Source organism: Chelonia mydas, chromosome 3 (assembly GCF_015237465.2).
Source record: "Chelonia mydas isolate rCheMyd1 chromosome 3, rCheMyd1.pri.v2, whole genome shotgun sequence".
Classification (NCBI taxonomy): Eukaryota; Metazoa; Chordata; order Testudines; family Cheloniidae; genus Chelonia; species Chelonia mydas.
The window spans coordinates 141,356,790-141,377,914 of NC_057851.1; the positions used below are offsets into that span (position 1 = coordinate 141,356,790).

At 44.0% G+C, this 21,125-nt stretch overlaps 1 protein-coding gene and 1 long non-coding RNA gene across 5 annotated transcripts in view; one reads left to right on the top strand and one right to left on the bottom strand.

Annotated features, from left to right (window-relative positions):
* Positions 1–1,873, bottom strand: part of RMDN2 (regulator of microtubule dynamics 2) — a 71,753-nt gene extending 69,880 nt beyond the window's left edge. Inside the window, exon 1 of one of the 3 annotated variants that reach the window (XM_037895440.2) lies at positions 1,369–1,873. The gene's annotated coding sequence lies outside the window, so the exon portion shown is untranslated. Of the gene's footprint in view, positions 1–668; positions 1,297–1,368 lie in introns of those variants that run through there. The other 2 variants (XM_043543424.1, XM_037895441.2) reach the window with 2 other exon arrangements.
* The window catches only part of LOC122465146, a 41,642-nt gene continuing 21,884 nt past the window's right edge, over positions 1,368–21,125 (top strand). For both annotated transcript variants that reach the window (XR_006289750.1, XR_006289751.1), the window contains exon 1: positions 1,368–1,488. This is a non-coding gene — a long non-coding RNA (uncharacterized LOC122465146). The remainder of the gene's footprint in view (positions 1,489–21,125) is intronic.

Below are 21,125 nucleotides of genomic sequence, written 5' to 3' on the forward strand. Positions count from 1 at the left end.
AGCCTCAGTAGTAATAAAATAAAATACTACATACATGCAATGAGGGCGACAATGTTGCAATGACGACCTTAACTTATGTACTTCCCAGTTTTTTTGTGTTCAGGGGCCTCCGTTCTGCAAACACACTTACGTGTGTGCAGGACTGGGGCCTTCATTTATAACTTTAATATTGTAGTTAATGTTCTTGGGCCTTTCTGTTTTAAGAGAAGAAACCTGTGTAGTTTGGTTTTATAAAATTCTGTGGTTTTTAAACTACAATATTTTCTAACAACACTTAACATTTACTTCGGGATTTATATTTTCACAGCACTTTACAAATTTAAGCCCTGATTTTACAGACTTTTTTTGTGTAACTTCAGACATGGTCCTGCCTGCATGCACTTAAAAATTATGTACATGCATAAGGGTTTGCAAGATCAGGGTCAGATTCTGCATGTGGATCTGCCCTCCTGCAATGCCCCCAAAGAAACCGTGAAAGTCAAAGGGGGCTGCCTTAGTTTGCACATACGCAAAATACCTAGCTAGGCTCTATGGAGTGGCAGAGCCTGTTTTACAGCAGGCACTGACATAGTTTAATAAAATGTCTATTGTGTGTGCATGGAGCCTTTTAAAAAATGGCTTGTATCTTCATAATTTTTAAATTATTTTCAAAGACACTCAAGGATTACCTTGGCGTTTGAAAGTTGGCTTAGAGATTTCCATGCACAAAAGTAGTCGTAACAATTTTTTTAAGAGGTAGAAGCACTATCTTCCCCTCACCCCCTTGATCAAAAAACAGCCAAAAGGGACAGATGGTCTTCAGACTTCGCAAAAGTCTTCCCCTGCCAGCTGACCCCCAAGCAGGGCACGTTCAGCCCAAAGGGGGGATATTTTATAAAAGCACAAGGGAGTGAAAAGAGGGACGGGTCAGAGGAGCAGAGGAAGATACACCTGCCCGGCACTGGAGCGTTCACTGCGGCTCTCTCTCGCACCCCAGCCGGGACATGTTAACTAGGGAGCAGAGAGCACAGTCCAAGGCCATCCGGGTCGGCGGCGTCAGGGACCCGAGGCGCGTGACTGACCCCTCAGGCCCCTTCTCCCCGGGGGCAGGAGCTGGACCCTGCCTGCGGGGTCAGGTGCCTTTGCCGAGCTGGCGCCGTCTCAGCAGGCGGCGCGGGGCGACTCGCCCGGCCGGGTTTCTGAGCTCGGGGCGCGGCGGGGAGGGCAGCTCCACAGCCCATACCCCGGGCGGCCGGGCTGCACCCCTCTGCGGCGTGCGGAGCCCGAGGCGCCGCCTCCTGCCCGGCGGGAGGCGGGGTGCTGGCGGGCAGGCTGCAGCCGGAGGGCGGTAACGGGACCCCGGGGGCCGATTCAGCCCCGGTTACGTACCGGGGAGCGCGGGGTCAGCGGGGCTCCGGCTTGGAGAGGAGACGCGGCTCCGCCTGGGAGGACGGAGCAGGCGGGCGCAGCGCAGGGGGCCGCCCAGGAGCTGCCGAGACCCGGATACAGGTGGGCCGGGCGAGCGGGGCCGCTCCGGGGCTGGAGACCCCGAGGACTGCGGCCCGCTCGGAGCCCGTCCGCCGTGGGGCGGCTCCTCCTTGGCGGCGGGAGCCTGGCGGCTGCAGGCCGGCAGTGCGGAGCCAGCTTCCCCGGCGGCCCCGGGGACAAGGGTCCGGGGTGAAATCCCGGCCCCGCGGAAGCCTCCTGCAACCCCCCGTGACTTCAGTGGGCTTCCCCCGGGTGCGCCCATCCCAGCGGGGCTCCTGGGGCAGGCGGGCTGGGTCAGCGACCCAGGGCGGGGACGCTAACGCTGCCCTGGACAGCCCCCTGGCGGCGCAGTGCCCGGCGGGTAACGCCCTTCGGAGCAGCGCTGCTTTACAGGTGGCTTCAGAGAAAAGAAGCGAAAGGGGGGCAGGGATTTCTGCAGCAAGGCCCTCCCATCACCTTGGATATATTTTTGATTATTCGTGTTCCCGTAGTGCCTAGGGGAGCCGCAGGTGTGGAGCAAGATCACATTGTTCTAGGGGCTGTGTGAGCAGAACATAAAGCAGGTCCCTGCCCCAGAGAGCTTACAATCTGAGTATAAGACAAGAGACAGACAGATTTGGACAGATTGCTGAGGAGGACAAAAGACAATGAAACAGTATTGGTCAGAATGACAGGCAGTGGTCTAGTTGTGCCAGAAGCTTAGTCACTGAAAAGTTTTTGTAGGCATCACAATAAAGGAGGGTTTTGAAGAAAGGTAATGAGATAGTTTTGCAGATGTTTACAGGCAGCACCTCCCAAGCATGAGAAGTGGCATGAGAGAAAGCACAAGGTGCTTGAAAGTTTAACATGTGGGCAATGAAGGCAGTGGTGGCAAATGACAGATGATAGCTGGGGAGGGATAGGTCATGAAGGGCCTTGAAAGTGAAGACAGGTAGCTTATGGTGCAACAGAGAAAGGGGTGCCATATCTCACACAGGCTTTTACATTGCACCCTCATATAAGAGCTCTGTAAGGCCCAAATCATGTAAAACACACACACTTTGATTTCAACAGGATGATTCACAGAGGTAAAGTTAAGCATGTGAGAAAGCGTTTGCAGGATCAGGGTCTTAGACTTCAATGCCTTGATCTCTGTGCCCACACAGCGGCCCACTGAGGTTTCACATGGGTGCAGACCCTAATGGAGCACGTTGTAAGAGTGAAGCCAAGTCCTTTACAGTTTGGTCTGAGATTGATACATTTGACACACTTATTACAAGGAATGGCTTTATCAGGGTACTTTTATGGCTCCCATCACACCCTTATCTGAGCACTTCTAATACATTAATAAATTTATTTTATTTTAAAAGGGGACTAAGGGGGAGATGATAGAGGTATATAAAATCATGAGTGGTGTGGAGAAAGTGAATAAGGAAAAGTTATTTACTTGTTCCCATAATATAAGAACTAGGAGCCACCAAATGAAATTATGGGCAGCAGGTTTAAAACAAATAAAAGGAAGTTCTTCTTCACACAGTGCACAGTCAACTTGTGGAACTTCTTGCCTGAGGAGGTTGTGAAGGCTAGAACTATAACAGGGTTTAAAAGAGAACTGGATAAATTCAGGGAGGTTAAGTTCATTAATGGCTATTTGCCAGGATGGGTAAGGAATGGTGTCCTAAGCCTGTGTGTGTCAGAGGGTGGAGATGGATGGCAGGAGAGAGATCGCTAGATCATTACCTGTTAGGTTCACTCCCTCTGGGGCTGGATTGGCCACTGTCGGGAGACAGGATATTGGGCTGGATGGATCTTTGGTCTGACCCACTATGGCCATTCTTACGTTCTTATCCTCACTACACCTCTGATACAAAGAATTATTATTATTATTCTCATTTTACAAGTGGGAACTGAGATAATCTCAATAGAGATTAAGTATCTGATTTTCAAAATTTCTGAACACTGACAATTCCAGTTGATGGGAGCTGTCCGTACTCAGTCAAGTCTTAACATGGTCTCAGAGGTCTGAGCACCCGCAACTTGCACCGATAGTAGTAGGAATTGTGGGTGCTCAGCAGTTTAGAAAATCAGTTTAAAAAATCTTACGTAACTTGGAAACTTCATGAAAATATTAGGTATATTATTTCCAAAGGATTGGATTTTAGTATAGTGAGAGTTATAATTTTAAGTTACGTAATACAGCTTCTATTTTTAGACAATAGGATGGTGCCAGTCTTCTAGCTAATTGTGTTTTAGGTGTTGATATTCAGGAACAAGTGTAGCAAAAACCTTGCTTGCAAACCTTTAGTTAAATTTTAATTTTTAAGTACTATGCCAAATATATTCATGCAAGCTAAATAAAGCTAGAAAGGATTACCAAAAGTGAATTTACTAGCACATGACAGATGCAACATAATGTTGAAATAAAAGATTACAGATGCAGCAACCAGTTAATTTTTTGTTTCAGTGAGCTAAGATTTTCAAAAGTAGGTGCCTAAAATGAGGCATCTAGATAAGTGGTCTGATTTTCAAAAGTACTTCCAAGAATTTTAATGGGGGTGATTGTCCAGTGCTTCTGTTAACTTCAGTGGGAGCTGTTCTTCCTGTTGAAGAAGAAAAGGTATTTTACGATTTTGCTCATAAAGAATTGAACTATGAGGCTGCGTGATGCCCCTGCCCAACCCTCTACCCGTTATCCCATGATGAGCTACCCACCGTGGGGCAGTCAGGCATTAGAAGTGGCTGCCATAGAATATGTATTTATTTTTCTCCATGACCCACAAAGTGCATTGGGACAGTACCTGGAACCTACTGGAAAACAATTCTGTTTTGCAAAAATTTGCAAGGTTTTGAAGTTCATTTTCATTCCAATGCAGAAGGAAAATGAGGCCTCTTGAAATCTGTTGTCAAAAAAACGAAGGGAGACAGAGACCCCAGAATACCAGTAGTTGGGACAGTTTTCTTGGATGTGGGAGTCCCCAGCTTAAGTCCCTGAACTGAATCAGCCAGTGCAGGGACTTGGTCCTCAGGCTCCTACTCACCCGGTTATAGAGTCAGTCTTTGTTTCTGGCTCAATGAATATTTATACCAAGTGGAACAGCTCCAACAGGAGAGACTGGCAGTGTCTGAGTCCAGCATTCTAGCATTTTAGTTGGATTGAATTAAGCAAGTGGCCAGAGGTCACCTTGGAGCTCATAGATGAGCTCATAGTTTTCGTGTCATGGCTACTTGGAGCTTCACAGCAACAATGGGGCTAACCCGCAGACCTAGAGCAGGATGGGAATTTCTTCATGAAAGGTGCTTTCATTGGAAAATGCTGATTTGTTCAAACCAAAACTGTTCGTGGCAGGGTGGATTTGATTTAAATCATTATTTAAATCACTAGTCAGGAATACTCGATTTAATCATGGTTTTCTACATAAAAGTGCATTCTTGTTGGTTGTTATAAACTTAATACATATTCTTCACAACTCAGAAATAGATGTAGGTTTCATTTTTAGAAGGTACACACTATACATTTTTAAACAGTGATTTATTTTGAAAACTTTTTAGATTAGTTTTACAGCTATATCAGAAAATGAATGATTGTTTGGTTATTTCATTTACCAAAGGTAATTGAAGCAGATATTTATTAAGTCATTGGGAGGTGAACTATCTCCAATTCAACAGGTTAATCATTAATATTTGGAGGATTTTCTTGCCATGCTGTATTAGGAGGAGAACATCAGCAGACAGACATTTAAATTGTTTTATTTAACTAAAACAACGTTAAGTATTCTGGATTTTTTTCTTCAACAGCAAACATATAATATTTTAACAAAACAAGCATATGTTCCTCGCTTCTGACATTTATCTTGAGACTTCTTGTCCTTGTCCAGATCTATTCCGCACCCAACAATCTTCTATTCACTGAACTTTTTGAAACTTTGCACTTTTATAGAGAGGTAAGGGATTGACTCTATGTACACAAATTTACAGAGAGATAATAGTGTTGAGGTCTGTTATTTCTCACTTCTATATATTATTTATTTATTTAAAACATTTTTACTGTTAACAAGCATGTTACCTCTGGAGACACAAATCCACAGTCTAAGAACTGCAAAACTAAGCATCTCTGATGGTATCTTCTAGACTGAGCACTGAGTCCCATTGGGTAGATAGAAAGATTAACCTAAATAATCTATACAGAAGCCCCTGGAACCCCATTAGATTGGGTCCCTAATCCATGAATGATTGGAACTCATTTACAAAACTTTTTCTTAAATGTTACATGAATATATTGTCTCATACTATAGAATTAGAATTTATAATCCCTATTCCACGATGAGGTATCTTTGAGCTATAATGTGTCTTAATTAAAACTATCTTTAGATAGGTTTTTTTCCTCAAAAAGCATGTTATCAAAAAAATCCTATTTAAATTTTAAAAATCAGATTTTTTTTTAAATCATTGATTTTTATCCACCCTGGTTCATGGAAAAAGAATGGTTGTGACAAATTTCCTGCTTAACAAAAAATTGAAAAAATATTTTCAAAATTATCGAAAGACCTCCCCATCACTTTCAACATTTTCTAAACAAAGAAGTTCTAATTTTTTGGAGGTGATACAACTTTGTTTTGAAATGTAAGTTAATTTATAATAAAACAAATTTAAAAATTCTTTACATTCACTTTCCTGTTTTATAATGAAGCCCATCGTAGAGGTGTCTAAACTCCAGAATCATTCGCTTCTCTGGCTGCCCTGAAATCCATTCCAGACATAATTAAGGGATCTTCAGAAGGCTGATGAATTCCTTACCATAGGATTAACCTTTATAGTAGATTCTTCTTATACAAAGTAACTGTTGGAAAGGTCTGATCAGGTTATAATCTAATAAGGTTATCCTTAATGCCAGTAGGACCTGCGCCAACATTCATTATGAGTCTTTCTGTCAACTTCGTTGACTTCACTGGGTTTTGAATCAGATTCAGGAAAGAGGAACCATTTTATCCTCTATTGAAATGCAGCTACCTCTGGGGAGGAAGGTTATAATTGTGCAAGCTCTGGGAAAACCGTTGAGGACAAGTATTTCAGAAAGCATACTATATTCAAAGGGGAGTTGGGTAGGCAGATTGTAGCTTCTTATATTGGCATCTGGCCAGGAGACTGTCTGGGACTAGGATTTTTGAGCACGAGAGTGGTGGTCAGTAGCATCGTTTTCCATCTTTGCCAAAAAGCTGCATGTCCAGCAGCACCCTGCTGGGACATTGATTCCAAACTGCCTCAAACAGACCGTGCCTCCTACTAAAACATCCACAGTACTCCCAATAGCACATTTTGTTTTCTTTAGAGGTCACTTATCCAAGCACCAACCAACCCTGCTTATCTTGTGAAATCTTACAACAGCACACTACTCTATGGATGCAGACGGCATGTAATTGCTTTTCCAGTGCTAAATATATGCACCACTCTCTGAAGTTGTTCATTAATGAAAAGTAAGCAGATGATGCTATAATCAGTGTGTATCTGCTGCTAACTCAACTGGTCTCTCTCATGCTCTCTTCATATAACTCTGCCTGTTTCTACCCTGTATTACTGCAGACTGCTGGTAGTTCCTTTTCGAAGAGAGAGTGGGAGTGGAGGTGGGAAAGGAGGCAAGATAAAGCACATGCTAAGAGAAGGAAGAAAGCTAATTTGGTGTTATGGATTAGGAGCCAATACTGGATAAATAAATTGCCCAGAGTAGTGTGTGCTTGTAAGTATTGCTTTATTATTCCAACTGAAAGTGAATGATAGAAAATATGACCAGAGTTATCTTACTAGCAGCAGCAGGGAAATGTATAGATTCACAGATTTTAAGGTCAGAAAGGACCATTCTGTCCTTCTAATCTGACCTCCTGTATAACAGGCCATACAATGTCACCAAGTGGTTCCTCCATCAAACCCATAACATGTGACTGAGCCAAAGCACGGCTTTTGGAAATGCATCCACATGCATGAGAGCCAGGTGGCTAAGAGAAAATCTTTCTTCTGTAGTGATGTGGAGTTAAGGGACACAGAGAAGAAGAAACCCTCGAGTTGGGTTGAGACTAAAGTTAGAGCAGAGAGGCCAGGATAATCAGAGCTAGGGCCCAGGACTGGCAAGCAGACGACCTGCTGTTTTCTGTTGCTGGCTTTGTGACCATGAGCAAGTCTCTTCACCTCTGTGTGCCTCAGTTTCCCCAACTAGAAAATAGAGATAATCAAGGTTTCATTTATTATCCCCATTTTATGGGGTGGGAGACTGAGACACAGTTGGGGCCTGTTTACACTATACGATTATAGTGCATTTGTAAGTTGCTAACCCCCACATGTTGCTCAGTGCCTCTGGATAACACAGCTCCTAAGCATGTGTTTGTTCTGTGCTTAGCCCCTATGTAACACCAGGGCTGGATGGCCTTTTCCTGCTGTGCTGTAGGCATAGGTACCAACTTCTCCTGGCACGGGTGAGTGCTCGCACCCCCCGCTTCCAGCCATGCCCCCTCCTGCCCCTGCCCCTCCCCCATTCCAACCCCTTCCCCAAAGTCGCCGCCCCAACTCAGCCCCCTCCCAGCCCCTATTGGAGTGCTTCCCCAAATCCCTGCCCTGGCTTCACCTCCTACCCTGAGCCACGTTCCCACTCCTCCCCGCTCCCTCCCACAGCTAGTTACACCGTGAAACAGCTGTTTGGCAGCAAGAGCTGGGAAGAGAAGTGGGGACGGCATGCTGGGGGAGGAGGCGGAGGTGAGCTGGGAGGCAGGGGTGGGGCGAGGAGCTTGGCTGCCGGTGGGTGCAGAGCACCCACCAATTTTTCCCCATGGGTGCTCCAGCCCCGGAGCACCCACGAAGTCGGTGCCTATGGCTGTAGGGAGCAGGCATTTGGTACGAGGGGGGTCTGAAGAGGCTCTCAAGAACTAATTTTTTAAAAATAATTTTTATCAATGAACTGGAAGAAAATATAAAATCACTGCCGATAAAATGTGTGGGTGACAAACTACTGGCAGAGTTGTAAATAATGATGAGGACAGGGCAGACATATAGAGCGATCTGGATCACTTGGTAAGCTGGACCCATTCAAACAAAACAAGTTTGAATAGAGCCAATTGCAAGGTAATATACCTAGCAACAAAGCATGCAGGCGACACCTACGGAATAGGGGTATCCAGGAAAGCAGTGACTCTGACAAGGTTCTAGTGGTCATACTGGGCAAGCTGCTCAACATGAACTCCCAGTGTGATGCGGTGGTGAACAGCGCTGAAGCCATCATTAGACATAGGAGCTGAGTAGCGAGTAGGGTAGGGAGGTGACACAGCATTAGTGAGACAGATTGGAATATTGCAGCCAGTTTTGGTGTCCATATTTTTAAAAGATGTTGAAAAATTGAAGAGATCGTGCAGCAAATAAAATGTTTTGAGGGCTGGAGAAAAATGCCTTCTTGTGAGCTATTGAAAGAGCTCGATCTGTTTAGCATATAAAAAAGAAGGTCAAGAGGTGACTTCATTGAAGTGTCTAAGTGCCTTCATGGAGACCAAATATCAAGTATTAAAGGGCTCTTTAATCTTGCAGAGAAAGGCATAACAAGACAGAGTGGTGGGAAAATGAAAACAGACAAATTCATATTAGACATAAGGCACAAATATTTAACAGTGAGCATGATTCACCATTGGAACAACAAACTACCAAAGGAAGTGGTGGATTCTCCATCTCTTGATGTCTTCTAATGAAGACTAGATGCCTTTCTGGTATGTGCGTTGATCAAAACCTAGCTATTGTGTTATACAGGAGGGCTGGGATATGCAGAGGGTCAGATTAGTTGCTCTAATGGTCCTGTCTGGCCTTAAAATCACTAATTTAAACTGAGTGTTGCATAGGGAGCAGCCTCTGAAGCTTTACTGTGTAGCCGGCTTGATCCCCAGACTCAACTGTCATTGAGTGGGGTGATCCACAGGAAGTACCTCAAACATCCAGAGAGGCTGGCCAGGAGCAGGACATCAGCCTTGCAGGGAAGGGGTGGGTGTGGCAGTGACATCACAAAGGCCTGTTGCAGGACCTCAGCCTATTGGGCAAAGGTGGTAGGGAGGCGGTGACCTCACAGAGAGACCCTGACATCAGCCAGGCAGGAAAGAGTTACAAAGCAGGGGCAACCTCAGAGACCCCCCGTGTCTTTGCTGCAGCAAGTCTCCTTCTCAGGGTTTCTCCTTGAGGACTGAGAATTAGGATTCATGTACTTGAACACGAGGAGGAACCTTTTTAGAGCTTTCTCCTTTCCTACTGCTCATTTTGCTAGAAAACCAACGTCCCTGTCTAGAAGGTAAGAGCCTCAGAGAGGTTTGGAACCTGTTCAGTCTGATCCACCTGGTGCCGGCTGAATTCTAGGTACAGAAAACACTAGGTTAAAGTGGTAGAATTTGATTTCCTATCTAGGACTTTGTCCTGTAGAATCACTGGGGAAATTGGGGTTTGTCCTTTTACTCTTTCCCTCCCTCCTTTCTCATCGTCTCTTGCTTCTATTTTGCCTCTTTCCTTCTTCCCTCCCTCCCCCAAGGATGTTTGTGTTTTGTGGGGTGAAGAGGTTACCCTCACAAAGGGGGGGGGGCTGGAATAGTGCTCTGAGAGTGATCCCATCCTTCGGGGCATCTCGTGAGACTGCTCAGCCTCCCAGCTCCGAGAGTCTGAATGCTGATTGGCCGAGCAGGGGGCTGTTAACGCGGAGGAGACTCAGGTCATTTTGTTCTCTTTTAACTTAAGACCAAGCAAATAAATCATAAGCAATCATGTGTCTGATTAATCTTGCTGCTTCTCTCCAGTAATTGTCCCTGAGCAGTTCATGACCTAAGACAAGTCACTTCACCTTTCTCAGCCTTAGTTTCTCCTTCTGTCAAGTAAGGATAACAAGCCTCTCCTGCCTACCTCACTGTGGTAGGAGCTGTGAGGATCCATTTGAGAGTGTCACTAGTAGCAGTGCATAATATGAGGTGTCCTATCACATTGAGTCATATCAGATTGTGACATAATATATCTGAAATATTCTATTTTATTTGAATTTTATTATTTTGTAAATGTTAAGAGCAGCAACTACTTAGCACAGACTGAAGTATCTTATCTAATTTTCTTGACCAGAGTGTCTCCTTTTTGTGTGCGACAAGACAATTTAACACTTTGTGACAAACAGGAGATGGTTTACTAGGGTGACTATATTTCCCAAAGGGAAAACGGGACACCATGTGGGGCTAGGCCAAGCCCCTCCTCCCTCACTGATTGCCTGAGCCCTGCCTGCCTGCAGCGTGAGACTGGGGCTGCTGTTGCTTCTCGCTCAAGTCCTGCCTCCCCCCAGCACAGGGATTGTGTCACCGCTCTCCCCTCCCTCCCGCATGTTCCTCTGGACCCCACTTTTTGACAAAAGTGCACATTTGTCCTGCTTGCTCTTGCCAACTGATCAACTATTAATGTTTTGGCAACTGTCTTTAAGCGTATAGGTAAGCCTCTTTAACAAATTACCAAATATTTATTTTATATCTCAAAGGGAAGCAAGGAGCATTCCCCATTCATCACCCATCTAAGCTGCAAGTGTCCCTAAATATGTACCAAGCACACTTCTTAATTTAAAAAAAGCCTCCAAGTTAAAAGGGGCTGGGTGATTGCTCATTGATCTTCAGATTAACACATTTATTTTTTTTCCACTGACAGTTCAAATTGGAGTACTGGAAACTATCTGTAAAGGGTCATTGATGCCCTGGCAGTATTTATTTTGAAATATGTTCTTCTGTCTGCATACATTTCTTCTGCTTGTCAGGATACTCAAGGACATCTTTGTCAAAATGTATTATCCCAGTGCACGTTCACTTTTTGGGCCAAGGTGCATGGTTCACTTTCATTGACCTAGGAGATAAGAGCTGTCTGTCCAGAAGATAGAAGACTTTCTACAGCGTGTGTTCAAAATGAAAAGAAAAAGTTAACAGGCCGGCCAGGGCACAGAAAATGTAAGGGGTAATTCTATACTACTGGCCTAATTTCCTCCTACACAGAAATAACCCTTACCCAGAAACCATGCTGCAAATACTTGGATGCATTCCAAATGACTGAATTAGCAGATTTATTCAGAAGACAAATTTAAGAAATGGCTTAAAAATATAAGAATTATATAGTCCTTCAGAAGCCCAAGAAAGCTTTTTATGCTATAATGAACATATGTTACAGGAAATCTTCCAAGGTTTCAGACTTTGAAATAACATTAAAGTTTCACATTATTTAATCCTTTTTCCCTTATGCCTGGTCTACACTAAAAAGTTAGGTTGACCCAGCTATGTTGCTCACAGGTGTAAAAAATCCACACCCCTGAGCGATGTCATTGTCGACCTAACCCCCGGTGTCGATAGCACTAGGTTGACGGAAGAATTCCTCCATTGACCCAGCTACCGCCTCTCAGGGAGGTGAATTAACAGGAGAACTCCTCCCGTAGTGTTTACATTGAAGCGCTACCGCAGCACCACCATAGCGTTTCAAGTATAAACAAGCCCTTAGACAAGGGATGTCCATCTTTCCTTTATCCCTGATGTGCAACTTTAGAATATTTAAAAGGGCTGTGACAATTTCCATCTGCAGGAGCCACAAGCGAGTGAGCCTTCTTGGACTCTACAGGACAGTTGCTCACGTTGGTATTGGGTAGCAAACTACAGTTTCCTGCTGACACAGTCTCACTTCCCTGCCTGCCTCCTCCCACAAACTCATTCTTACCCATCTGATTTAATTAACCCCACTCTCTCTTAAGCAAGTCTGATCTAGTCTACCTCTTTTCCTCTTGTCCTCTCATTTGGGCTGGGCTGGCTTCTACCCCTTAAGACAGGGGTGGGCAAACTTTTTGGCCCGAGGGCCATATCCGGCTATAGAAATTGTGTGGCGGGCCATGAATGCTAACGAAATTGGGGTTGGGGTGCAGGAAGGGGTGCGGCTCCAGTATGGGGTCAGAAATGATGAGTTCAGGATGTGGGAGGGGGCTCTGGGCTGGGACGGGGGGGATGTGAGGGCTTGGGCTGTGGGTGCGGGCTCTGGGGTGGGGCTGGGAATGAGGGGTTTGGGGTGCAGGAGGATGCTCTGGGCTGGGATCAAGGGGTTTGGAGGGCAGGAGGGGGACCAGGGCTGGGGCATGGGGTTGGGGCGTGGCGGGGGTGTGGCTCAGAGGTGCAGGCTCTGGGGTGTGCTTACCTCAAGCGGCTCCCAGAAGTAGCGGTATGTCCACCCTCTGACTCCTAAGTGAAGGCGTAGCCAGGCAGCTCTGCTGTGCACTGCCCTGTCTGCAGGCACTGCCCCTGCAGCTCCCATTGGCCGCGGTTGCTGGCCAATGGGAGCTGCAGGGGGCAGCGTGCAGAGCAGAGCCTCCTGGCTACCCCTATGCATAGGAGTCGGAGTGTGGACATGCCGCTGCTTCTGGGAGCCGCGCAGAGCAGCCTCCAACCCTGCTCCAACCTCCCTTCCCTCATCAGCGCTAGAGCGGGACAAGCCCTGGACCCTGCTCCCCAACAGGAGCTCGAGGGCCAGATTCAGCCCATGGCCTTAGTTTGCCCACCCCTGCCTTAGGAAGTGTGACTTTCTAATGCAAATATCTCTTAGAGGGCTGGCAGGGCTTGGATCTGTTGTTAATAACAAGTTAGAGGAATGAATGTTGGGATTTACAGGTAATAAATTATGAAAATTTCGGCATGACACCTAAAGCACTAAGGGCCAAGTTTTCAGCCTGTCTCCAACTAGACAGTGGCGGTAGTTGTCAATCCCTGAAGGATGTATGCTTTTATTTAAATACAAATGGTTCTAGCCAGTTGCAGGGAGGATTTTCAGAATTTGAACTGAATATAAACCAAAGCAGTCTTATCAATTCTCTGGACAAACTAAAACACTTGCCAAGGGGGATGAATTGCCCCATTCATCAAAATGAAGTCTAACACTGACAATACTATTAACTATTTCATTAATAATTCTAATATATACATCTAGGTATTTCAAGTTCTCCAGCATTGTCTATTGGTGAGATGATGAGACTGGCAGTCAAGGGCTCTAGGTTCTTCAGATGGAGTACCACCGTATGCTCACATATTTTCATTGTCCCAAGCACAGGGATGTCACCAACAAACTTTGTTTGGGGCACTAGGTAGTCCTGTCCTGAACAACTCTTCCATCTAGTCCGCTGCATGTGTTAGGAACGTTTTACCACTGTGCTTGCAAAACTTCTTCCTGAAATTTCCAGCGACTAATATGTACCTGGGCTATAGTTAATGCTGTATCCAGGGAATTAAATTCTCACTGAGCTCGTAGGGCTGGTGCTGAGCTCTACCGCACAAGCGGCAGTTGTCAAAGATGTTGGGTGAGGAGTGCTGAGGCAGGCCGAATGCCTCCACTGGTCCTGGGGTGTGCGCTCATGAACTGTCTCATCAGCAGCATGCAGTCCTCCCAGCAATAGCCTTTAAGCACTAGCAATGGGGGCAGACCATGCTACCAATTTAGGGTGTGGAGTACTGCTGGCTCCACTTACTCAGCTGTGTAACACTCGGGGAGTGCAAGCACCAGAATTCTGGTTGTCACCTGTGCTGGTGCAGAGGAGAGTCTGAGCTAACAATTTCCTTCCTTCCCTCTTGTAGCCCTGCTCTAAGGCAGCCACAGTCCAGTATTTGGAGACTAGGGCTATGTCTACACAGCATTTTGGAGCCTGCGGGATCGAGTCTCCAAGCCCAGGCTGACAGAGTTGGGCTAGCAGGACTTGCACTAGTGCTCTAAAAATAGCTGTGTAGACAGTGCTTTGAAGTTGTGGTTCCGCGTGGAGCTCTGAAACTTGGGGTGAGTGGGACACGAGGGGGCAGGAGCTTCAGAGTCCTTCCTCCCCTCCAGGAGGCTTTTAATGTGCGGGGGAAATAACAAGACACTGAAAAAGATCACTGTTTGTGAGTGATAGCTTTTTAATGTATCAATATACAGAAGGAAAAGTGGTGAAATGAGAAGAATTGAGGGGAAGGAAGTCATTCACAATATGTTATAGGATATTTGCTATATACAACCATAATTTTTATCTGTGATTTAGGTTGCTTCTAGCAAAAAGAATTCTGTAAAACCTCTCCGCTTTGTAGGAGGCGGCACCTGACACCTTTGGATGTTGCAAGTCCCCCCGGGTTTTATTTTTCAGCAGTTGACCGGTGTGCTACTGTACAGTGTGTCACGTTTTGGGGTGCAATCCAGACCAGTAAGGTGCTGTGTCACCACCTGCCCTGTCACCCCGGTGCCTTAAATGCTCTGCAGCTGCGGCTCACAGCTCGGATGCCCACAGCCAGCAGACAAGCGTGGAGTATCCTAAGTGTCTATGTGATGTGCGGCCCTGGTTCAGTCCTTCTGACCCCAGCAGCCTGCCACAACACAACAGAAGCCCCGGGTTTCCACGAACTTTGGCTACACCTGGCAAGATGGCCCAAAAATACTTCCAATCCCAAATTTCCCCACAACCATCTTCCCGGAAGTGTCTGACCCTCTTCTAGGCCACTCAGAGAAATAATAGCATTAGTTTGCTCTTTTAAAGAGACAGTACCCATCAGTTAGCCATATTAAATGGAGTTAACAATTACTTCAATTCAGAAATAGCCCTGGGATGGCTTAGATTATTTATTAACAGCAGGACATAGGTTAAGTGATGCCAGGTAAAAGAAATAAAGCTAGAGATGGTTACAAACAAATAAAAGTGAAAACACGCATCTAAAAGTCTAAAACTTAATCCAGCAAGGCACAATTTCTGTTTAAGATGGTTTTATTCACCAATTACTGTTGGTCCAGCATGGCTGACTGTCTCTCCATTAGGACCTTCCACAGAAGTACGAGATGTTGGTTTCCCTTGTTGTCTTAGGTGTGAAAGAAAAAGATGGAATCTCCCTCTGTCCCTTATATTCCCAAAGAACTCTCTTTGTTCTTAGACATAGGAAGGTGTCCTGGGGATTCAGCCTCTTGTGTCTCTCTGCGGTGCAGGTGCCATGTTAAATCTCTGTCCCTCGAGTTCATGCTCAAGACAGCCTCTCCACCCCCACACTGGTTTGCTTAATAGCTTTGTTTATGGCTCATATGTAAACTGAGGTAGGACAGACCTGTTTATTACCTTTACCTAAGCTAGGCTGTCCTCTTAAAACTGGCCTAGCAACATTATAAAGAGGGAATTCATAACTTCACATATAAGGTTAGCACATGCATTTTACAATGATATTAATTACCAGTGTGCTGTTAGTTTTCAAAGTTACCTTACAAAGCATCTTTTGTACAAACATCATTGTACTAGTGTGTGAACACAGTGGTGCTTAGGGTCACACTGTGTAAATTCAGGTTTTTATTTTTCCTCTGCAGTTTGCACCCAGTTTTACCGTCTTGTGTCATTTTTCATGGGTGACTATCAGCTACAAATTAAACTGATCCATTCTTTACCAGAAGATGAAAAAAGTAGAGATAGTTTCTTGACCTTCAGTGGGATGCTCAGTCTTAGTAACGCTTCTTACCCAATAGTGCTATCAATGCCACCTTGTGGGAATAAATGTTATAGCAATTGTGATATTAGCTGTCACTTTTCTTGTGCAGAGGTCAGTATTAGAATTAAGTGGGAGGAACACAAGCTATATAGCTTTTCTCCATATGTTTTCTTCGTTTTCATTAGCTTGTGCCCTTATACAGCAACTCAGTGAAGCAACAGTTTTGTCACATCTGAAGATTGACTAGTGATGCCAACCTCAAAAAGAAAATTTACTGACAATAATAAATGGAATATCAGTAACAAATTTATATTGTCAAATTTTCAAATACCCAAATATATTATTTTGCACTTTAATAGGCACATTAAATAGTGATTACATATTATAAAGTATTCATACTCCCCAATTTGGGAAAGCGTTTAAGCACATGCTTATTTCCATCTCTATTCAGTAAACATGCTTAGTGTTTTGCTGAATAGGGATAGATTGCTGAATTAGGATCATAGAGATTATTTCTGAAGATTACACAGACAGACTCTCACTGACTTCACTTGGAGTTCTGCATGGATAAGGATGACAGGATTAGACCTCCAGCCTGCAAAATAATAATTTGTTCAATGCAATTTGACAAAATTATATTAATTTCAGTGGGACAATGTTTGCTCCCACAATATGTAGTGAGTTTTAGAGCAATTGTTTATCTACTGGTGTTTTAAATGTTGTTTCAAGATTTTGAAGAAGGCTTTGAATTCGGTTTTAGAGTTGCTTCAGGATTAATAAAATATAAACTGTTTTCTACCTATAATAAAATCTCACTTTTAATTTTGTTTTGTTTTTTTACAATTGTTTCAAGGATGCAAAACATTTTATTAAAACATTTAAATGCAGTAGATCCTGTGGCTGCAAAAAGTTGTATTTTTAATATTTAGAAGAATTTTTAAGTTGTAAAGCAATCCCTGGGTTCCCATTCTCTATTCCTTATCCATCCAAAATTCCTACTGAAATCAACAGGACTTTGGGGGGTGCACAGAATTCACAACTGTGTCCCTGAACATATCACACACCAACTGGTTTTGTGCAGCAAATGGCACAGCTCTGTCAACAATTCCACTGTCTTAGGCCCTGATTCAGGAAAATGTCCCTATGCAGGAAGGGTGCTTCAGCATGTGCTTAATTTCAATTTGAGGCCTGAATTGGGGCCTAAATTGCAATTTGTTTCCATCGGTAACAAGTAATGCTTAATATAAATTGTATAATCACACAGCATTAAGTATCAGCTGTGAAGATGCAATCAACTAGCACTTCTCTGCCATGCACAATAGAGGCACTGTTGAATGCAGGCAGGAATTTGAAAACATTGGAAGAGAAAGATTAGGCTCAGGGCGGTCTCATCTAGATTAGTGAAATCTGCAATTGTGTAAATACCTCAGTGTACTTATACCAGTGCAAAACCCTAATATAGGCACACCATACTAGTTTAAAATGGGGCTTAAACCAGTAATACAGTGCAGTAAATTCCCAATGTAATATGTCTGCAGTAGAGGTTTGTAGCAGCATTTTAGTACCTGCTATGTTGAGGTGGACAAATTGCAGAAATATAGCTCCCAACAAGACAACATCACCCTGTGTAACAAAAGTAAAAAAAGAAATGTTTACATAGCTGGATCACAGATACATGTGATTTGATTTCTTTATTTCAATGTATTTACAAATAAGTATCTATTCCAACCTCTAAGTAGGTTAACATAACAAATATAGCCCTCCAATACTGGGTGAATCAAATATAAAGTACGTACCTTAGAAACTGTGCTCTTTTATTGGAGCTGGATATTCCTGGGTTCTACACAGTATTAATGCTACATAACTTTTTACAATTGTACCCCATCAAGATCACTTCATCCATCATTTTCATTTGACTCAATACTTTCTGCCTTTTCAAAGATAATGCATGTTTAATAGCTACTTTGTGTGCCATACAGCAAGCCAGGAACATCTTACACACTTTGGCATGACAGTATGGTAATCTTTTGAAGCACAATGTTCTCACGTGTCACCTGATTTATCTAGACATTTAAATCTTATTTTTAGAGATGCCAAAAGTTCTTGAAATTACCACTCTACGAAGTGGATGGACTCAAGTATATTTTATTTCTAGGATTGAGAAATAGGAGTCATAAGCCAGTTTTTCAAAGGATAGCTAATTCCCTGCCACTGAAAAAGGGGGAAAATATACACAATGTACGTTTACATTTAAAATCTTTTATACATAGTATCCAGCAATTTACATAAATGCCATTCCATACCTTGGGGGAGCGTACTGTAACAGCCATATTCCTCATTTTCATATAATCGTGATCTTACATATAAAGCATGCCTTGTAAGGTATCAGGGGAAAGGTTATGATCTGCTGAAAGTCATTTCTCTATCCATACATGTGTATCATTAATGCATATGAAGTTATGAGAATTGTGTTGTACGGTGGTCACTAAAACAGGCTGTAAATTGGGGAATCAGCCAGATATTAGCTCCCCAGAGGCAACAGCAAGGAAAGTAACCAATGCCTGGGCGGGGTGTCAAACAACCCATCAATAAAAAGAACAGGAGTACTTGTGGCACCTTAGAGACTAACAAATTTATTTGAGCATAAGCTTTCGTGGGCTACAACCCACTTCATCAGATCCATAGAATGGAACATATAGTAAGAAGATATATGTACACATACAGAGAACATGAAAAGGTGGAAGTTGCCATACCAACTCTAAGAGGCTAATTAAGATGAGCTATTATCAGCAGGAGAAAAAAAAACTTTTGTCGTGATAATCAAGATGGCCCATTTCAGACAGTTGACAGGAAGGTGTGAGGATACTTAACAAGGGGAAATAGATTCAATTTGTGTAATGACCCAGCCACTCCCAGCCTCTATTCAAGCCCAAGTTAATGGTATCTAGTTTGCAAATTAATTCCAGTTCAGCAGTTTCTTGCTGGAGTCTGTTTTTGAAGCTTTTCTGTTGCAAAATTGCCACCTTTAAGTCTGTTACTGAGTGACCAGAGAGGTTGAAGTGTTCTCCGACTGGTTTTTGAATGTTATGATTCCTGATGTCAGATTTGTGTTCATTTATTCTTTTGCGTAGAGACTGTCCGGTTTGGCCAATTTACATGGCAGAGGGGCATTGCTGGCACATGATGGCATATATCACATTGGTAGATGTGCAGATGAACGAGCCCCTGATGGCATGGCTGATGTGATTAGGTCCTATGATGGTGTCGCTTGAATACATATGTGGACAGAGTTGGCATTGGGCTTTGTTGCAAGGATAGGTTCCTGGGTTAGTGTTTTTGTTGTGTGGTGTGTGGTTGCTGGTGAGTATTTGCTTCAGGTTGGGGGGCTGTCTGTAAATGAGAACTGGTCTGTCTCCCAAGATCTGGAGAGTGAGGGATCATCTTTCAGGATAAGTTGTAGATCTTTGATGATGCACTGGAGAGGTTTTAGTTGGGGGCTGAAGGTGATGGCTAGTGGCGTTCTGTTATTTTCTTTGTTGGGCCTGTCCTGTAGTAGGTGACTTCTGGGTACTTTTCTGGCTCTGTCAATCTGTTTTTTCACTTCAGCAGGTGGATATTGTAGTTTTAAGGATGCTTGATAGAGATCTTGTAGGTGTTTGTCTGAGGGATTGGAGCACATGCAGTTGTATTTTAGAGCTTGGTTGTAGACAATGGATTGTGTGGTGTGTCCTGGATGGAAGCTGGAGGCATGTAGGAGTGGCTGGATCATTACACAAATTGACTCTATTTCCCCATGTTAAGTATCCTCACACCTTCTTGTCAACTGTCTGAAATGGGCCATCTTGATGATCACTACAAAAGTTTTTTTTGTTGTTGTTTTTTTCTCTCCTGCTGATAATAGCTCATCTTAATTAATTAGCCTATTAGAGTTGGTATGGCAACTTCCACCTTTTCATGTTCTCTGTATGTATATATATATATATCTTCTTACTATATGTTCCATTCTATGCATCTAATGAAGTGGGCTGTAGCCCACGAAAGCTTATGCTCAAATAAATTGGTTAGTCTCTAAGGTGCCACAAGTACTCCTTTACTTTTTGCAGATACAGACTAACACAGCTGCTACTCTGAAACTCATCAGCAACCATTGTCCAGCAAGGGAGCTACAATGCAATGACTCACCTGCATGTGGCCACACCAGAGGAATTGCTCAACCTTGCTTGGAGAGACTCAGCAATGCCCTCCAGACATGCCTGGACTTGTGTTCCCCAAGCACATGGACTGAGGGTATAAAACAGACAGAGTGGACACATACTGGGCCCTTCTCCTGCCCCCACCTTTGCTGCAAGCAACAAAGGGCTAGTCTACACTGGCAACGCTAAAGCACTGCTGCAGCAGCGCTTTAATGTGGCTTCTGTGGTCGCAGCAGAGCAGAATCTAAAGCCACCCTCTAAAGAAACCACCTCCATGAGTGGTCTAGCTACTCAAGCTGGGAGCATGGCTCCCCATGCTGGTGCACTGTCTACACTGGCACTTTACAGCACTGAAACTTGCAGCGCTCGGGGGGAGGGGGGGTGGAGTTTCACACCCCTGAGTGAGAAAGTTGCAGCGCTGTAAATTGCCAGTGTAGACAAGCCCTAAAACACTGAGAAGAAGACAAGACTCCAACAGAGGAGATTGGCCCAGGTTTAAGAAACAAACCTGTATATTAAGGACTTTAATGTCCAGTAGGGTGACAAAAACTGCTTAATATAGATGCTGCCCAGTCTAATAGGGTTGAGAGTTTAGACTGCGTGCTTATATTTTATTTTATTTTGGTAACCACTCTGACTTTTTGCCTATCTATCTTTGTAGTTAATAAATTTGTTTGTTTATTCTACCTGAAGCAGTGCATTTGGTTTGAAGCATGTCAGAGACTCCCCTTGGGATAACAAGCCTGGTGCATATCAATTTCTTTGTTAAACTGACGAACTCATATAAGCTTGCAGTATCCAGTGGGCATACCTGGACACTGCAAGACGGAGGTTCCTAGGGTTGTGTCTGGGACCGGAGATATTGGCTAGTGTCACTTGGTTGCACAATCCAAGGAGCAGCTTACATGCCAGAGGCTGTGGCTCCCAGAGTCAAGGATTGGAGTGATGCAGCAGACCACCGGTCTGGATAACACCAGGGGAATGTCACTACATAATATCCAGCAATTTA